Here is a 19213-nt window from a genome sequence, read left to right as displayed (position 1 = left end):
GAAAGACCTTTGGGTCGTGGAGATATAATAGACATAAGATAGGGTGTCTAGAGAGAGAAACAGGAAGAAGAAGAGGGTCTTCTTCTAGGGTTATTTGTTTTCATATCTTTCCTCCTTCCATCTTGAGTTTCTTGAGAGCATCTCAGATCTGAAGCTCCTCCTCCTACTTTCTATCTTTGGAAGAGTCCAAATCAAGAAGAAGGAGGCACTTGATCAACCATCAAAGAAGGATCAGCGCAGTACTAGCATACTGTGCTGATTTCCTGAAGCAGGACTTTTGATCGAGATTCGTGGGCTCGTGTGGATGACTCCTAGAGATCGGACATGTGCGTGGCTTGCAACATCATTCTCAAGCCCAGATCAATGAGGTTAGAACATCTAACTTGCAAGGTAATAGATTTGATCTATTGTTTAATACATACATTAGATGTAGTATAGAAACATATTGATATGATCAACATGTAGTTCATGCTGTATATATATATTTTAATTTTTGATTTAATGCTATGTAATAATCATGTAATAGGATCTTAGATCTAGGAATTCTCTGGTTTTAAAAAATAAATTTTGATTTATTTTAGTCTTCCACTGTATGATCTTGAAAAAGTTTCAAGATCTAACCCTGAACCCTAGATCTGGTTCCTTCATATTTCACTCTGCCATGGCCATGGGCTTAAGGACTCGATCTTTTAATTATCATAGGACTACTCCTCTCATCTTTCGAGGTTGATAGATCCCATCTTGGTGCGACCTAGTTCCTACAATGAATATGCTACAGCCAACACACACCTCAGGGTTCTGAATGGCTAGGAGATCAAGTTATGGTGTAGTCAAACTATAACACACTCAAGGTGAACTGTCGATGCACCTCAGGTCAAAGAACTAGACACACAACTGCAGCATCGAGCTAGTCATCGATGAGAAGGTAGACTTCCTTATGACTGCTTGATATGATCATGCTCAGTACTCTCGTTCTCAACGAATACCTGTACTCTCACTCCGGTATCTCCACACCGTAGACTCAAGACACATCTACCCTAAGGAAGCGATCGTACACCAACCTTCTAGATCGATCACCATCCTCGTGATGATCCTATGGTCAGGAGCTGTTTATGAGTTAGTTATGTAAATTCATGTCTTAAATTTTTAACTCTTAAAAATATGAATTTACATTCCCACTAACTCAAAGGATGTGTCACAGACACAATGTATACAATGTGATAGAAAAATAACCCTTTTATTCATTTATAATCAAAATTATAAATTTATCCTTAGATCTGTACAGGAATATGTCAGCCGATCTGGCATCTAGGGCACATATCTAACAATGGATCCATCAGTTGGATAATCATTGGAGTCCCAAAGGTCTGGTGCTTATCGACTGATGGAATTATCATTCATAATATGATTTTTTGACTGCATCTTTCTAAATGGTGGTTAGGTTAGCCAACCCAAGTTAGACCTAATCATTCATTGGCTAGATGGGCCAAGTATGGTCATGTTAATGGTTGGACCTAACCAGACCTTTTCAGTGGAGGCCAAAGCATACCGATTAGGGACTGGGGCAAAATTAAATTACTAAAAATTATTTCGAGAAATAATTGGTTATGAATCTACCCTTAGATGTACATGGGTTGGCCAACCAAAGTTGGGCTGTATGCAGTCTAAGTGGATTCTAGTACCCACTAAGAAATTAGGATAATTCCTTGAACTGGAGGTAGAGGCTACCAATTCGAATAAAATAGTGGAAGAAATCTTTTGATTAAAATCCAAATCTTTAGGTTTAATGAATCAATTACTAATTAGGTTATGGTTTTCCTTTGTGTAGATATGGCCACTTCCCTTTCGCTCCGATCATTATTGGACAATGATAAGTTGGTGGGACCCAACTTCAGTAGTTGGTACCGAAAGTTGAAGATAGTCTTGGAGCATGAACAGATCTTATATGTGATAACAGATCCTACACCTAAGAAGCCAGCTGTCAATGCATGTGGAACAGTCAAAGACACTTATCAGAAGTGGCTCAGTGATCGGATCATGGTGCGTTGCATCATGCTGGCTGCCATGAGCAATGAGTTTAGTCACAGATTTGAGATGGCTCAGCCAAAGGACATGCTTCAAGTGTTGGAGGATGCCTTTGGCACACCCGATGATGTGGAGAGGCACAAGACTAGTTGTGCCATCTTCAATGCTAAAATACGGGATGGTACCTCTATCACTGATCATGTATTGTACATGATTGAGCTGATGGATCATTTGAGCAACCTCAACTTTTCCTTACATGAGCAGCTTGAAAAAGATGCAACACTGAACTTGTTGCCCAAGTCTTATCTCTCATTCCTCACTCATTATAGAATATTAAAGCCTGAAGTAAACTACCACGGGTTACTGGGGTTGCTTCAGAACTTTGAAAAGGATCACCAACTCCACAAGGAGTCAGTGAATTTAGTGGGAGGTACATCTCCTGGTTCTCGATCCTTTAAGAAAGGGAAGAAGAATAAGAAGAAGAAAGTGAAGAAGGTGCAAGTTCAGGCTGGGACATTTGTGCAGGGCCATACCAGAAAGATCAAGCCCGATAAGAGTTAAGCTAAATGCTTCTTTTGCAAGAAGCGAGGGCACTGGAAGAGGAACTGTTCTCAGTACATTGCCTCCCTGGACCCGAACAGGCAGAGAACGATGCAAACTATTGCTGGGCAAGGTATTTATATGATAACTCCTTGCAATTTATCTATTTGTGATATAACTGACTGGGTATTGGATATCGATAGCCCTTACCATATTTGCAATTCATTGCAGGGGTTGCAGGTCAGTAGGAGATTCGAGCAAGGTGAGAGGTTCCTTAACGTTGGAGATGGAAGACCAGTTCTAATTCTAGCATTAGGAATCTTGAAACTTGTATTTGAGTTCTATACCGTTGTTCTTAATGATTGTCATTTCTGTCCCAATTTCTTTTTAAATGTTATTTCTGTAGGCCTTCTGACCAAAAATGATTATGAAATTTCAATAAAGAAACAAGTTTGTAATATCATTATGAATGGTGTTACTATTTTTTATGGATATTTGAACAATGGTGTGCATATGTTATCACAACCTGTTAACGTAGTCTATTCTACTGGCAAGCACCCTAGATTAGATAGTGTATTAGATATCTACTTATGGCACTGTAGGCTAGGTCATATAAACAAAAACAGGATAAACAGGTTGACTCAAGAGATAATCCTCGAAGTCAGTGATTGTGAATCACTTCCAACCTGTGAGTTCTGTCTTCTTGGTAAAATGACCAAGTCACCTTTTACTAAAAAAGGTGAGAGAGCTACTGAGCTCTTGGGCCTAGTACATAATGATGTATGCGGGCCCATGAGCACAAGTACTAGACGTGGATATTTCTACTTCATTACTTTTATGGATGATCTATCCAGATATAGATATGTCTATCTGATGAAACATAAGTCAGATTCATTTGAAATGTTCAAATGATTCCGAAGTGAAGTTGAAAAACAAACTGGAAAGAGTATTAAAACTCTTCGATCTGACCGAGGAGTAAAATATCTTTCTAGTGAGTTTCTCACATATCTTGGAGAGAGTGAGATTCTCTCCCAAAGGACTCCTTCAGAACACCACAGTATAATGGTGTGTCTGAAAGGAGAAATCAGACTCTGTTAAACATGGTCTGATCCATGATGGTTTTGCCAGCTTGTCGATATCTTTTTGGGGATATGCACTCGAATCGGCCTGTTATCTGTTAAATAGGGTTCCAAGTAAGTTTGTAATTAAGACTTCATATGAGATATGGACAGGGTGTAAGCCAGCACTTTCACACCTTAGGGTCTGGGGGTGCCCGACCTATATCAAACGGTTAGTTATAGATAAATTTGAACATAGGTCTAACAAATGCACATTCATAGGATACCCCAAAGAGATCAAAGAATATTTTTTCTACCATGCTAATGAACAAAAGGTGTCAGCCTTAAGGCAACTTTTTTAGAAAAGGAGTTCCTTGGTGAAGGAACCATTGCCTCTAAGGTTGAACTTGATGAAGTTCAATAGGTAGAAGGACTGACACCAATAGCTGAACCTTAGTCGGATTTGATTAGATCAGATTCGAAGCCCAATGTACCTGCACCATTAAGGTGATCTGATAGAGTACCACATCAGTCGGATAGATACTATAGTTTCTTGATCTGAGATGGTGATCCCATCAAACTTGATGAGAATGATGATGATCCGATCATCTATATGGATGCAATGCAGAGACCTAATTCTGATAAATGGCTTAAAGCCATAAAATCCAAAATGGAGTCCATGAAAGCCAACGATGTATGGACATTAGTTGACCCACCTGAAGGGGTTAAATCGATTAGGTGTAAATGGATCTTCAAAAGGAAGAGGGGTGCAGATAGAAAGGTGGAGACCTATAAAGTTCATCTGGTTGCCAAGAGGTATTGTCAACATTATGGTATTGACTATAACGAAATGTTCTCCCCTGTGGCAATGCTCAAATCTATTCGGATAATGCTTGCAATAGCTGCCCATCTAGATTTTGAGATCTGACAGATGGATGTAAAGACAGCTTTCCTAAATGGAAAGTTGATCGAAGAGGTGTATATGATACAACCTGAGGGGTTTACATCCATAGATAAGTCCAAGGTGTGCAAGCTTCAAAGATCCATTTATGGATTGAAGCAAGCTTCTTGGAGTTGGAACATGCATTTTGATAAGGTGATCAAAATGTACGGCTTCGTTAAGAACGGAGAAGAGTCCTGCATCTATAAATAGGTAAATGATCCAGTTGTGGTATTCTTTATCTTTTACATGGATGACATTCTCTTAATCGAGAATGATATCCCTGCACTACAGAGAATAAAATTTTGGTTGTCATCGCAGTTCTCCATTAAGGACTTGGGTGAAGCATCCTACATCTTAGGGATGAAGATCTATAGGGATAGATCTAAAAAGATGCTTGGGTTATCCCAGTCCACGTATATAGACACTTACTAAAGAGATTCAGCATGGAAAATTTCAAGAAGGGCTATCTACCGATAGGCCATGAAATTTCTCTCTCTAAGAAGGATTGTCCGACAACTCCTGAAGAGAGAGAGCGTATGAGTAGAGTCCCATATCCTTCGACCTTGGGATCTATCATGTATGCCATGACATGTACAAGGTCAGATGTGGCATACTCACTAGGAGTAGTGAGTAGATACCAATCTGATCCTAGAGAAAACTACTGAAAATTGGTTAAAGCTATCCTTAAGTATTTGAGAAATACTAAGGACCAATGGTTGGTTTATGGCGAGTCAGATCTGAAACTTGTGGGGTTCACAGACTCTAACTTTCAATCTGATCATGATGACAATAGAAGCATGTCGGGTTATATCTTTACTCTGAATGGTAGAGCCATCTACTGGAAGAGTTCCAAGCAGCATAATGTGGCAAACTTTATTTGTGAGACAGAGTACATCGCAGCATCGGATGCCACGAAGGAAGCTATGTAGCTGAAAAAATTCATCACCAAGCTCGGAGTAGCACCCTCCCTCGATGGTCTGGTCCTACTCTATTGCGATAGCACTGGTGCTATAGCTCAAGTGAAAGAACCCAAAGCACACCAGTAGATGAAGCACATTTTACGCCACTTCCATTTGATCCAGGAGATCGTGGATCGAGGTGACATCGACCTTCAGAAGATCGACATAAAGGAGAACCTGACTGACCCCTTCACTAAAATCCTGGCAATAAAGGAGTTCGACAACCACAAGTCAAAGATGGGTATTAGATACTGTGCCGAGTAGCTTTAGGACAAGTGGGAGTTGCTAGAAAATATGTCTCAAAAATCAATCATCAACCTGTTGACGATTGAGCAACCTTGTATTGTAATTGATTTATTATTAAATAAAATATATTTTTGGCATTTTCATCATAAGTTTTGATCTTCTAATGAACTCTGTTGTTATGATGAAGTTCTTAGGACTATTTGGGTTTGATAAAGAGAAAATTTATCGATTAGTCCTTAAAACTGTTCACCACCAAATGATAGACTGTTAATGAGAATGACAACTTCTATCAAGCATAGGTCGCTGTAGGCCATATAGGTTGGTTGTCTTCTTAACCAAAGAGTGTGGAGATACTGGTATGGCATACAGGTGAGATATAAGGGTACATCGTTATTGAACGTGACCAACTCTAGAGCATTCTGCTATCGAGAATGTCTCTGATGGGATATAAGTATAAGTATCCCTTAGACCTAAGATCGCCTTAGTGACTTGCAGGCAACTTACTGTGCTTTGGTACTGGACTAACTGAATTTTTAATTTAGTGATGGAAGGCTTCTAGGCATAGTCAAGTACTTGCAAAGTTAGTGTGATCGAGATAGGATTTAGTTTGGGCTTGATTGGATCAAGTCCAATTGGTTTATTGGATAAGCCAAGTACAAAGAAAAACTAGTTCTAGTTCAATTAGGACTTGGATCAACCTAATTTCTAATTCGATTAAAAAATTAAATCAGATTTAAATTTAATTTAATCTGATTAAATTAGGTTCTTAATTGGGTTAAGATCTATTTTAATTGGGTTGATTTAATTTTGGTTTAATTTGGTTTGAGAAATCAAATTTGAATAAGTCATAGATTGAATCCTAGTAATACTAGGATTCCTCCTTTGCACCACCTTAGCCCCCCATTCCCACTCTCTCTTATTTTGTGCAACAAAACCTTCTCTTCGAGACCTTCACACACACCCAAAGCTTTCCTCTTTTTCTCTCTTACATGAAATATGGTTGTGGACCAAGTCAAAGTAGGAATTAGTTTGGATTTCAAATTCTATGAGATAGAATTTTAGGAAACCAAAACTCTTTCCTTATGGCATGATTTTATTCAAATTTTTTTTAGAATTTTTGTGGCTTTTATGGCATATATTGTGAACCCTTTTTTGATGGTCCATGGTGAAAAAAGAAGGAGGGGGCACCCATGAGTTGGGCACCACTTGTCTTGCCCTATTTGGATTTTTCTTGACTAGGTATTTGACCTAGACAAGGATTCTTCATATCTTTTTATTTAAGATGAATTTCTTCTTAAAATTTTTACGGATTATAGAGCTTTGAGAGACCTTTTAAGAATATAAAAATTAGGGAGAAAGAGTGTTGGGGTGTGGAGATATAATAGACACAAGACTAAGTGTCTAGGTGTGAGCAAAGAGAAGAAGAAGAGGGTCTTCTTCTAGGGTTCCTGTGTTCACCTCTTTTCTTCCTTCATTTGTGAGTTTTCTTAGAGTGTCTCATATATAAAACTCTTTCTCCTACTTTTTATCTTTGGAAGAGTCCAAATCAAGAAAAAAGAGGCATCTGATCGACCATCGAAGAAGGATCAGCACAGTACTAGCATACTGTGTTGATTTTCTGGATCAGGACTTCTGATCGTGATTTATGGACTCGTGTGGATAACTTCTAGAGGCCGGATACATGTGCGGCTCACAACATTATCCTCAATGAAAGGTTTTAATATAATGGCGGAAGCATGGATTTCAAAGAAATTATTATGAAATCAAAAAAATAAAACCTAACTCCAAGATTATCTTATCAGAAATTAAACCATATAATTTGCATTAATATCAAATAAAAGATATAGAAACATACCTCTTATCGCTAAACCCTGATTTGTGCTTTGTTGCCGGCAGCAATCTGTTTGGGTTTCCACCAGGTGCCCATGTGTTCACCCTCCAACATTGATCCACACGGGGACTCGATCAACCCTCTAGCACTTATTAGAAAATACTTTGCAATTAAATTCTGATTTATCAGAATTTAAATGCAATTTGGGCAGAACCTCCTTTCTTGGCTTTGCTGTCACACTGTTGGACCTTTTCTTCCCTTTCTTTCTTGCTTCTTGTCTCCTTAATTTTTATTACAATTCTCTAAGCCTTTTGGAAGATTTTTTGTCCTTTATAAGACCTTATCTAGGCTAGAGAGAAAGAATAAAGAAAATTGGACAATCAGAGTCTCTTGTAAGAAAGAAAGAAGATTTTTGAATCACCGAGACTCCTCGGCGTGCACCCCTATTTATATTGCACGTAAAGGTGCAATCCAAAATATCTCACGCCCTCTTACAATTTATCTCATGCCTCTTGTCTATTTATCATGACCCATAAGTTAAGAAATGCCATGTGTACATCAAAGTTGGGTTGAAGAGACACCTTATTTCGGAAAGACTCTTCGATCTTAACTTACGGTGTTCAGATGAGAAGTCACGAAGCTTCTCTTATTGGCGCCATCAACCCATGTCTTTGGATCTGGAAGGAAGCCCATACAATGGCCAAGATAGATGGTGCCAACTTGAAGAATGGAGCAAGAGATTAAAGGGCGTGGATAATTTAAAACTTATCTCTCCATTTGAAATTTCAAAGGGCCGCTTCCAAGAGGTGGCGCATGGATTTAATCCTTATCCCTTCTCTTAATTCTTCTACGATGAGTTTAATACTCAGAAGGACTCTTAAGCACCTCCTAAGACATCTGAAATACATTCGTAGAATAAAAGTTGCAGAGAAAAATAGGATAGACCTCATCTAAAGGTGGCGCCAACTCCATCCATGCGCCATCTGGCTCATGCGCATGGATTCAAATCCACACGCCAAGAGAGAGACTCTTAGGCATGTGGTTCCCTAGTTTTTGGCACCCAACAGCAAGCCCAATTAAAACACTTCAAACCCACTTCAAGACCAAATCTAATTTGGCTCAAATTGGTTCTAAATTAGCCCAAATCGAAACCCGATTCGAATTCAATTCGAATCTAAATGCTAGGGTTTGCAACATGTGCTAGCATGTTCAACTTGCAAACATGGTTTAATCAAATTAAACCCATGATCAATTCTCTTTGTGTGTGACCCATTGAGTTCTACATCTAGCCAGCAGTGAGTCCAGGTGCAATTTAAACTAATTTGGTTAGAACACAATCTAGCCGATTTAGGTCAAATCAAGCTGAACCATTTTGATCAATCAGAACAGCTTCTAATTAATGATCGAATTAAACTCTTTAATTTAATCAAATTCATAAGATATGATTGACGTCTAGCAACGTATCATGTCTACCTGGTAGATATGGAATTTTGATGGAAATACCAAAAATACCCTTCAGTGAAAATTATCGTGCAACTTGATCTTACGATCATCCTGCATCCTGAATATAAGTTTGGGTATGCAAAAATATCAAACCTAATTTTATATTCATATTTCTCTTGATCAAATAATAATGATTTGATTTATAAAATATTAAAAATTATTTCTAATTTTTTTTTATAATGCTCTAATCAAAGTCTTCCTGAATCATTATTTGATTGAAGCAGATAGGATGCGATCTCCTCTTACTAGGAGTGATCGTTTCCATATTGACCTACTCACAACCTTCATAAGCAATCCATCATATCCAGAACACCCCGTACATGATAAAATCATGAATGAGTATGATCCAAAATATGGATTCATGCTTATAAGGTTCTATGGCACTCTCAGGTCAAAAGATTTACATGCACAATTCCCACTATGAGAAAAAAATCTGTTGACATGTAGATAAGACTCCATCAGATGTTCTTTAATTAGATCAATTCAGTGAATTCATTCTCTAATGAACACTTACATCCTTATATTAGTGTCATACACAAGTAATTGTGAGATCAATTACCCTCTCTGCCGAGCATACACAGGATGTACCAGTCTTACCAGAAATATTGATCCCCTACTCAATGTTTCAATAACTAGAAATATTTAAAATTAGAGTTTTAAGGTTTTAGGTCTCACTTGGTATGATCACATCATAACCCTAAAACCATAGCCCTAATTTATGGGGTTCATCAAAATAAGATGCAGCATATGTGAACTAAATGCCTTTATTTATTTAAAATATCAGTACATGAGTTGTCGGGAGACAAAAAATATCCATCTATTTATACATTTTGATTGGCTTATAGGGCATATTCCTTTCAATCTCCCACTTGCACTAAAGCCAATCTCCCTTATATTTCAACCCCATACAATCGAGATGGCGATCGAATTGCTGCTGTGGTAAAGCTTTAGTGAATGGATCCGCTATGTTGTTCTTTGTGTCTACTCATTCAATAATAACATCTTGTCTTTCAATTATTTCACGAACGAGATGGAAGCGTCTCAAAATATTCTTTGATTTATGGTGAGACTTGGGTTCCTTTGCTTGAGCAACTACTCTAGTATTATCACAATAAAATGGTACTGGGTTCTCAATCTCAGGAACAACGTCCAATTCAGTGATGAACTTCTTCATCCAGACAGCTTGGCGGCTTCACTTGCAGCTATGTATTCTGCCTCTGTGGTTGAGTCAGCTATTGTTTGCTGCTTAAAACTCTTCCAACTCACTGCTCCACCATTCAAAGTAAAGACATACCCTGAAATGGATTTGCTATCATCTGGGTCTGATTGAAAACTAGAATCAGAGTATCCTTCTAGTTTAAGATCAGATCCACCATATATGAGAAAAATATCCTTAGTCCTTCTTAAGTACTTTAGAATATTTTTCATAGCCTTCCAATGATTCTCTCCTGGATCAGCCTGAAATCTACTGGCTATACCTAAGGCATAAACTACATCAGGCCTGGTACATAACATAGAATATATTATTGATCCTATAGTCGAAGCATAAGGAATAGAACTCATTCTATTTCTCTCTTCAGTTGTCTTAGGAGATATCTTCTTAGAGAGATGTATGCCTTGACTCATGGGTAAATAACCTCTTTTACTTTCATTCATACTGAATCTTTTCAGTATTAAGTCAATGTACCTAGACTGAGATAAGCCTAGCATCCTTTTAGATCTATCTCTATAGATCTTTATACCAAGTATATAGAATGCTTCCCCTAAGTCTTTCATGGAAAACTTATTTGATAGCCATAATTTGACTATTTGTAACATTGGGATATCATTCCCAATAAGGAGTATGTCATCTACATACAGAACCAAGAAAACTAGGGCACTCCCACTAGTCTTCTTATACACACAAGGTTTATCCACATTTTTGATGAAGCTAAATTCTTTGATTGTTACATCAAAGCAGATGTTCCAACTCCTTGAGGCTTGCTTTAATCCATAAATAGATTTCTTAAGCCTGCATACTAGATTTGGTCTGTCATTTAAGATAGAACCCTCTGGCTGTGACATGTAGACCTCCTCTTCTAGAAAACCATTTAAGAAGGCGGTCTTCACATCCATTTGCCATATTTCATAATCATAGTATGCTGCTATTACAAGCATTATCTGAATAGATATGAGCATGGCAACAGGTGAAAAAGTTTCATCATAATCAATACCCTATTTTTGTCTGCAACCTTTAGCTACCAATCTAGCTTTATAGGTTTCTATTTGACCATCTGCTCCAATCTTTTTCTTATAGACCCATTTGCACCCAATAGGGTTTACCCCTTCTGGTGCATCAACCAAAGTCCATACTTTGTTGGTATACATAGAGTCCATTTCGGATTTCATAGCATCCTGCCATCTGTCTGAGTCCTTACTCATGACAGCTTCTGTATAGGTCAAAGGTTCGTCATTCTCAATGACCTGGGCTTCATTATTCTCAATAATGAACCCATACCTTATAGGTACATATCGTACCCTCTCTGACCTACGGATAGGAGTTATGTGTTCTAGTTCTTCTTTATTTATGTGAATATTTGGTTGAGAAATATCTATTTATTTTTGTTGAGCTTCATTAATTTCAATATTTCTCCCACTGTCTCTTTCTAGGATAAATTCTTTCTCCATGAAAATGGCATGCCTACTTACAAATACCTTTTGTTCAGTAGGGTGGTAGAATAGATATCCTATACTATCCTTAGGATATCCTACAAACAAATATTTATCTGCTCTAGTATCTGGTTTATGTCCAAAATTTCTTTTGACATATGCTGAACATCCCCATATCTTAAAATATTTAAGATTGGGCTTCTTACCTCTCCATATTTCATATGGAGTGCTAGATATAGATTTAGAAGGTACTCTATTCAAAATAATTATTGCGGTCTCTAAAGCATAACCTCATAAGGAAGTAGGCAATTCAGTGAAGCACATCATGGATCGTACCATATCTAATAAGGTATGGTTCCTCCTTTCGGCTACACCATTTAATTGTGGCATATAAGGAGGTGTCCATTCAGAGATAACTCCCTTTGCTTTAAGATGGTCTAAAAATTCATTGGACAAGTATTCTCCTCTTCGATCAGATCGAAAGATTTTTATATTTTTTTCAGTTTATTTTTCGACCATGCTTTGATACTCTTTGAATTTATCAAAGGCTTCGGATTTATGTTTCATAAGATACACATATCCAAACCTAGATAAATCATCTATAAATGTAATAAAATATGAGTATCCACCTCTGGCATGAGTTGTCATAGGACCACATACATCTATATGTACAAGTCCTAACAACTCATTTGTCCTATCTCCATGTCCACTAAATGAAGTCTTGGTCATTTCACCCATGAGACATGATCACAAGTTCCTAATGATTCACAATCATAAGAATCAAAGAACTTTTCTTTGTATAACTTGTTAATTCTAGTCTCACTAATATGACCAAGTCGACAATGCCAAAGTAAGGTATTATTTACATTATCTCTCTTACGTTTACTATTTTTATCAACATGAAAAATATTATCATTCAAGCATAGAGTCAACAAACCATTGTCAAAAATGTCATGACAAATTATTTCATTAGAAAAATTAATCGAGCAACCATTGCTCGTTACAGATATTTGATATCCTTGTTTTATCAACAAGGGTACAGATACAATATTTCTAATGATCTTAGGCATGTAATAACAATTTGTTAGCTCTAAGTGTAGGAACCAGATCTAGGATTTCAGGGTTAGATCTTGAAACTTTTTCAAGATCATACAGCGGAAGACTAAAATAAATCAAAATTTATTTTTTAAAATAAAAGAATCCCTAGATCTAAGATCTTATTACATGATTATTACATAGTATTAAATCAAAAATTAAAATATATAAATATAGCATGAACCACATGTTGATCATATCAACATGTTTCTATACCACATCTAATGTATGTATTAAACAATAGATCAGATCTATTACCTTGCAAGTTAGATGCTCTAACCTTGCTGATCCGGGCTTAAGGATGATGTTGCAAGCCGCACACACGTCCGGCCTCTAGGAGTCATCCACACGAGCCCACGAATCTCGATCAGAAGTTCTGCTTCAGGAAATCAGCACAATATGCTAGTACTGCGCTGATCCTTCTTTGATGGTTGATCAGGTGCCTCCTTCTTCTTGATTTGGACTCTTCCAAAGATGAAAAGTAAAAGGAGGAGTTTCAGATCTAAGACTCTCTCAGGAAACTCAAGATGGAGGGAGGAAAGATATGAAAACAAAAAATCCTAGAAGAAGACCCTCTTTTTCTTCACGTTTTTCTCTCTAGACACCCTAACTTGCATCTTTTATATCTCCACGACCCAAAGGTCTTTCTCTTTAATTTTTTTGATGGTACAAAGGTCTCTCAAATCTCTATCTTCTCCTAAAATTTTATGAAGAAACTCATTTTATATAGAGAGATATGATAGAGTCCTTGTCTAGGTCAAATACCTAGTCAAGGCTTATCCAAACATGGCAAGTTAAGGGGCGCCCAACTCTTGAGCACCTCCTCCATATTTTTATACATGGATCACCAAAAAAAGATACACAATGTGTACCCCAAAAGCCATAAAAATTCCAAAAAAAATTTGGATAAATTCGGTGCAAAATTGAAAGAGTTTTGGATTTCTAAAACTTTATCTCATAGAATTCGAAATCCAAACTTATTCTTTTTTGATTTGATCCAAATCACCTTCCATGTAAGAAAGAAGAGAGGAGACCTTTTGTGAATGTGGGAGAGACCTGGGAGAGGGCTTTTGTCACACAAAATAAGTGGAGATTGGCATTGAATAAGAGAGAGGGCGTGGGGAAGGCTTATGTGGTGCAAGGTGGAATCCTAGTCTTACTAGGATTCTATCTTATGACTTGTTTTAATTTGGTTTTCCAAACCAAAATTAGATCAACCTAATTAAAATAGATCTTAACCCAATTAAGAACCTAATTTAATCATATTAAATTAGATTTAAATCTGATTTAATTTTTCTAATCAAATTTGAAATTAGATTGACCCAAGTCCTAGTTGAACTAGGACTAGTTTTTCCTTGCACTTGGCTTATCCAATAAACCAATTGGACTTGATCCAATCAAGTTCAAACTAAATTAATTAAATCATATTTAATTAGACTTAATCTCAGCCCATTGGCTTAATTAAATTAAGCCAATTAGCAATCAAATTGCTAATCGATCCTCCTGCAATACTTGCACTGGGTTAAATGTCAATCGTATTGATCATTTAACCCTAGAACGATTCTTAATCGTTGATCAACCATCCGATCGGATCATGAACTCTAATGTGTGTGACCTCATAGGTCCGAACCTAAGCTGGTAGTACAGGAATAAATTCTTATACCAATCGAAGTGACCATCTAGCAATGGTACCCGACGACCAGATAGGTCGAATGTGTAGAACAACATCCTTAGAACCCATGCGGATATAGTTTTCATATAATTCATCCCCTTGACCAAAAAGATCATAGGACACCTCAGAGTTCAACTGTCAACTCTGATTAGGTTGTCCACATTGTATTTTAAAATATCAAATCTATTTGATAGATTACCCTAGCCAAGGTTTTGCTAAATTGAAATACAGTGACTCATTCTTCTCCAACTCTTGGAGTGGTCAATCCCATCTCGATCACACTCTGACTTTGCAAGTACTTGACTGTGCCCAGAAGCCTTCCGTCCCTGAATTACAAATTCAGTTAGTCCAGCACCAAAGAACAGTGAGTTGCTTGCAAGACACTGAGGCGATCTCAAGTCTAAGGGACACTTATACCTATATCCCATCAGAGACATTCTCGACAGTAGAATGCTCTGGAGTTGGTCACGTTCAATGATGATGTACCCTTACATCTCACCTGTATGCCATACCAGTGTCTCCACACTTCTTGGTTAAGAGGACAACCAACCCATATGGCCTACAGTGACCTATGCTCGATAGAAGCTGTCGTCCTTATTAACAGCCTATCATTTGGTCGTGAACAGTTTTAAGGACTAATTGATAAATCCTCTCTTTATCGAACTTAAATAGTCCTAAGGACTTCATCATAACAACGGAGTTCATTAGAAGATGAAAGCTTATAATGAAAATGCCAAATATATTTTATTTATTAACAAATCAATTACAATACTTGGTTGCTCAACCGTCAACAGCTTGATGATTGGCTTTTTGGGATGCATTTCCCAACAACTCCCACTTGTCCTAAAGCCACTCGGCACAGTATCTAATACCCATCTTCGACTTGTGGTTGTCGAACTCCTTTATCGCTAGGGCTTTAGTGAAGGGGTCGGCTAAGTTCTCCTTTCCGTCGATCTTCTGAAGGTCGACGTCACCTCGATCCACGATCTCCCGGACCAGGTGGAAGCGACGCAAGATGTGCTTCATCCGCTGATGTGCTTTGGGTTCCTTCGCCTGAGCTATGGCACCAGTGCTGTCGCAGTAGAGCAAGATGGACCATCGAGGGAGGGTGCTACTCCGAGCTCGTTGATGAATTTCCTCAGCCACACAGCTTCCTTCGCGGCATCCGATGCTGCGATGTACTCCGCTTCACAAACAGAGTCTGTCATAATATGCTGCTTGGAACTCTTCCAGCAGATGGCTCCACCATTTAGAGTAAAGATATAACCCGATGCGCTCCTGCTGTCATCATGGTCAGATTGGAAGCTGGAGTCTATGAACCCCACAAGTTTCAGATCTGACTCGCCATAAACCAACCATTGGTCCTTAGTATTTCTCAAATACTTAAGGATGGCTTTAACCACTTTTCAGTGATTTTCTCCAGGATCAGATTGGTATCTACTCACTACTCCTAGTGAGTATGCCACATCTGGTATTGTACATGTCATGGCGTATATGATAGATCCCACGGCTGAAGCATATGGGACTCTACTTATACGCTCTCTCTCTTCAGGAGTTGTCAGACAATCCTTCTTAGAGAGAGAAATTCCATGGCCTATCGGTAGATAGCCCTTCTTGGAATTCTCCATGCTGAACCTCTTCAGCACAGTGTCTATGTACATGGACTGGGATAACCCAAGCATCCTTTTAGATCTATCCCTATAGATCTTCATCCATAGGATGTAGGATGCTTCACCCAAGTCCTTCATGGAGAACTGTAATGACAACCAAACTTTTATTCCCTGTAGTGTGGGGATGTCATTCCTGATTAAGAGAGTGTCATCCACGTACAAGACAAGGAATACCACAACTGGACCATTTGCCCATTTATAGATGCAGGGCTCTTCTCCATTCTTAATGAAGCCATACGTTTTGATCACCTTATCAAAATGCATGTTCCAACTCAGAGAAGCTTGCTTCAGTCCATAAATGGATCTCTGAAGCTTGCACACCTTGGACATCTATGGATGTAAACCCCTCAGGTTGTATCATATACACCTCTTCAGTCAGCTCTCCATTCAGGAAAACTGTCTTTACATCCATCTGCCAGATCTCATAATCCAGATGGGCAGCTATTGCAAGCATTATCCGAATGGATTTGAGCATTGCCACAGGGAAAAATATCTCGTCATAGTCAATACCATAACGTTGACGATACCCCTTGGTGACCAGATGGGCTTTATAGGTCTCCACCTTTCCGTCTGCGCCCCTCTTCCTTTTGAAGACCCATTTACACCCAATGGGTTTAACCCCTTCAGGTGGGTCAACCAATGTCCATACATCATTGACCTTCATGGACTCTATTTCGGATTTCATGGCTTCAAGCTATTTCTCGAAATCAGGTCTCTGCATTGCATCCATATAGGTGATCGGATCCTCATTATTCTCATCAAGTTCGATGGGATCACCATCCCGGACCAAGAAACCGTAGTATCCGTCTGGCTGACGCGGTACTCTACCGGATTGCCTTAATGGTGCAGGTATATTGGGCTCCGGATCTGATCTAATCATATCCGACTCAGGTTCAGCTATTGGTGTCGGTCCTTCTACCTGTTGAACTTCATCAAGTTCAACCTTAGAGGCAACGGTTCCTTCACCAAGGAACTCCTTTTCTAAAAAGATTGCCTTAAGGCTGACGAACACCTTTTGTTCATCAGCATGGTAGAAAAAATATCTTTTTGTCTCTTTGGGGTACCCTATGAATGAGCATTTATCAGACCTAGGTCCAAGTTTGTCTGTGACTAATCGTTTGACATAGGCCGGGCACCCCCAGACCCTAAGGTGTGAAAGTGCTGGCTTACGTCTCGTCCATATCTCATATGGAGTCTTAATTATAGACTTACTTGGAACCCTATTTAACAGATAACAGGTCGATTCAAGTGCATATCCCCAGAAGGATATCGGCAAGCTAGCAAAACCCATCATGGATCGGACCATGTCTAATAGAGTCCGATTCCTCCTTTCAGACACACCATTATGCTGTGGTGTTCCTGGAGGAGTCCATTGGGAGAGAATCCCATTCTCTCCTAGATATGTGAGAAATTCACTAGAAAGGTATTCTCCTCCTCGATCAGATCGAAGAGTTTTAATACTCTTCCCAGTTTGTTTTTCTACTTCACCTCGGAATCGTTTGAACATTTCAAATGAATCCGACTTATGTTTCATCAGATAGACATATCCATATCGGGATAGGTCATCCATGAAAGTTATGAAGTAGAAATATCCACCTCTAGCACTGGTGCTCATGGGCCCGCATACATCAGTATGTACTAGGCCCAAGAGCTCAGTAGCTCTCCCACCTTTTTCAGTAAAAGGTGACTTGATCATTTTACCAAGAAGATAAGACTCATAGGTTGGAAGTGATTCACAATCACTGACTTCGAGGATTTCCTCTTGAGTCAATCTATTTATTCTGTTCTTATTTATATGACCTAGCCTACAGTGCCATAAGTAGATATCTGACACACTATCTAATCTAGGGTGCTTGCCAGTTGAATAGACTACATTAACAGGTTGTGATAACATATACACACCATTGTTCAAATGTCCACAAAAAATAGTAACACCATTCTTAATGATATTACAAATTTATTTCTTTATTGAAATTTCATAATCATTTTTGGCCAGAAGGCCTACAGAAATGATATTTAAAAAGAAACTGGGACAGAAATGACAATCATTAAGAACAACAATATGGGATTCAAATACAAGTTTTAAGATTCCTAATGCTAGAACTGGAACTGGTCTTCCATCTCCAACGTTCAGAAACCTCTCGCCTTGCTCGAATCTCCTACTGACCTGCAACCCCTGCAATGAATTGCAAATATGGTAAGGGCTACCGGTATCCAATACCCAGTCAGTTATATCACAAATAGAGAAATTGCAAGGAGTTATCATATAAATACCTTGCCCAGCAACAACTTGCTGCTTTCTTTGCCTGTTCGGGTCTAGGGAGGCAATGTACTGGGGACAGTTCCTCATCCAGTGCCTCCGCTTCTTGCAAAAGAAGCATTCAGCTTGACTCTTATCGGGTTTGATCTTTTTGGTCTGGCTCTGCACTGATGTCCCAGCCTGAACTTGCACCTTCTTCACTTTCTTCTTCTTGTTCTTCTTCCCTTTCTTAAAGGGTCAAGAACCAGAAGACGAACCTCCCACTAAGTTCATCGACTCCTTATGAAGTTGGTGATCTTTCTCAAAGTTCTGAAGCAACCCCAATAATCCATGGTAGTTTACTTCAGGCTTTGTCATTCTATAATGAGTAAGGAATGGGAGATAAGACTTGGGCAGCGAGTTCAGTATTGCATCTTTCCCAAGCTGCTCATGGAAGGGAAAGCCGAGCTTGCTCAATCATTCCATCAGCTCGATCATGTATAATACATGATCAGTGACAGAGGCACCATCTCGCATTTTGGCATTGAAGATGGCACAACTAGTCTTGTGCCTCTCCACGTCATCGGGTGTGCCAAAGGCATCCTCCAACACTTGAAGCATGTCCTTTGGCTGAGCCATCTCGAATCTGCGACTGAACTCGTCGCTCATAGCAGCCAGCATGATACAGCGCACCGTGGTCTGGTCACTGAGCCACTTCTGGTAAGTATCTCTGACTGTTCCACGTGCATTGACAGCTGGCTCCTCAGGTGCAGGATCTATTAT

This window comes from Elaeis guineensis, chromosome 8, assembly GCF_000442705.2.
Source record: "Elaeis guineensis isolate ETL-2024a chromosome 8, EG11, whole genome shotgun sequence".
NCBI classification, from domain to species: Eukaryota; Viridiplantae; Streptophyta; class Magnoliopsida; order Arecales; family Arecaceae; genus Elaeis; species Elaeis guineensis.
The sequence above is the reverse complement of the archived record's forward strand: the minus strand, read 5'-3'. Positions refer to the sequence as shown.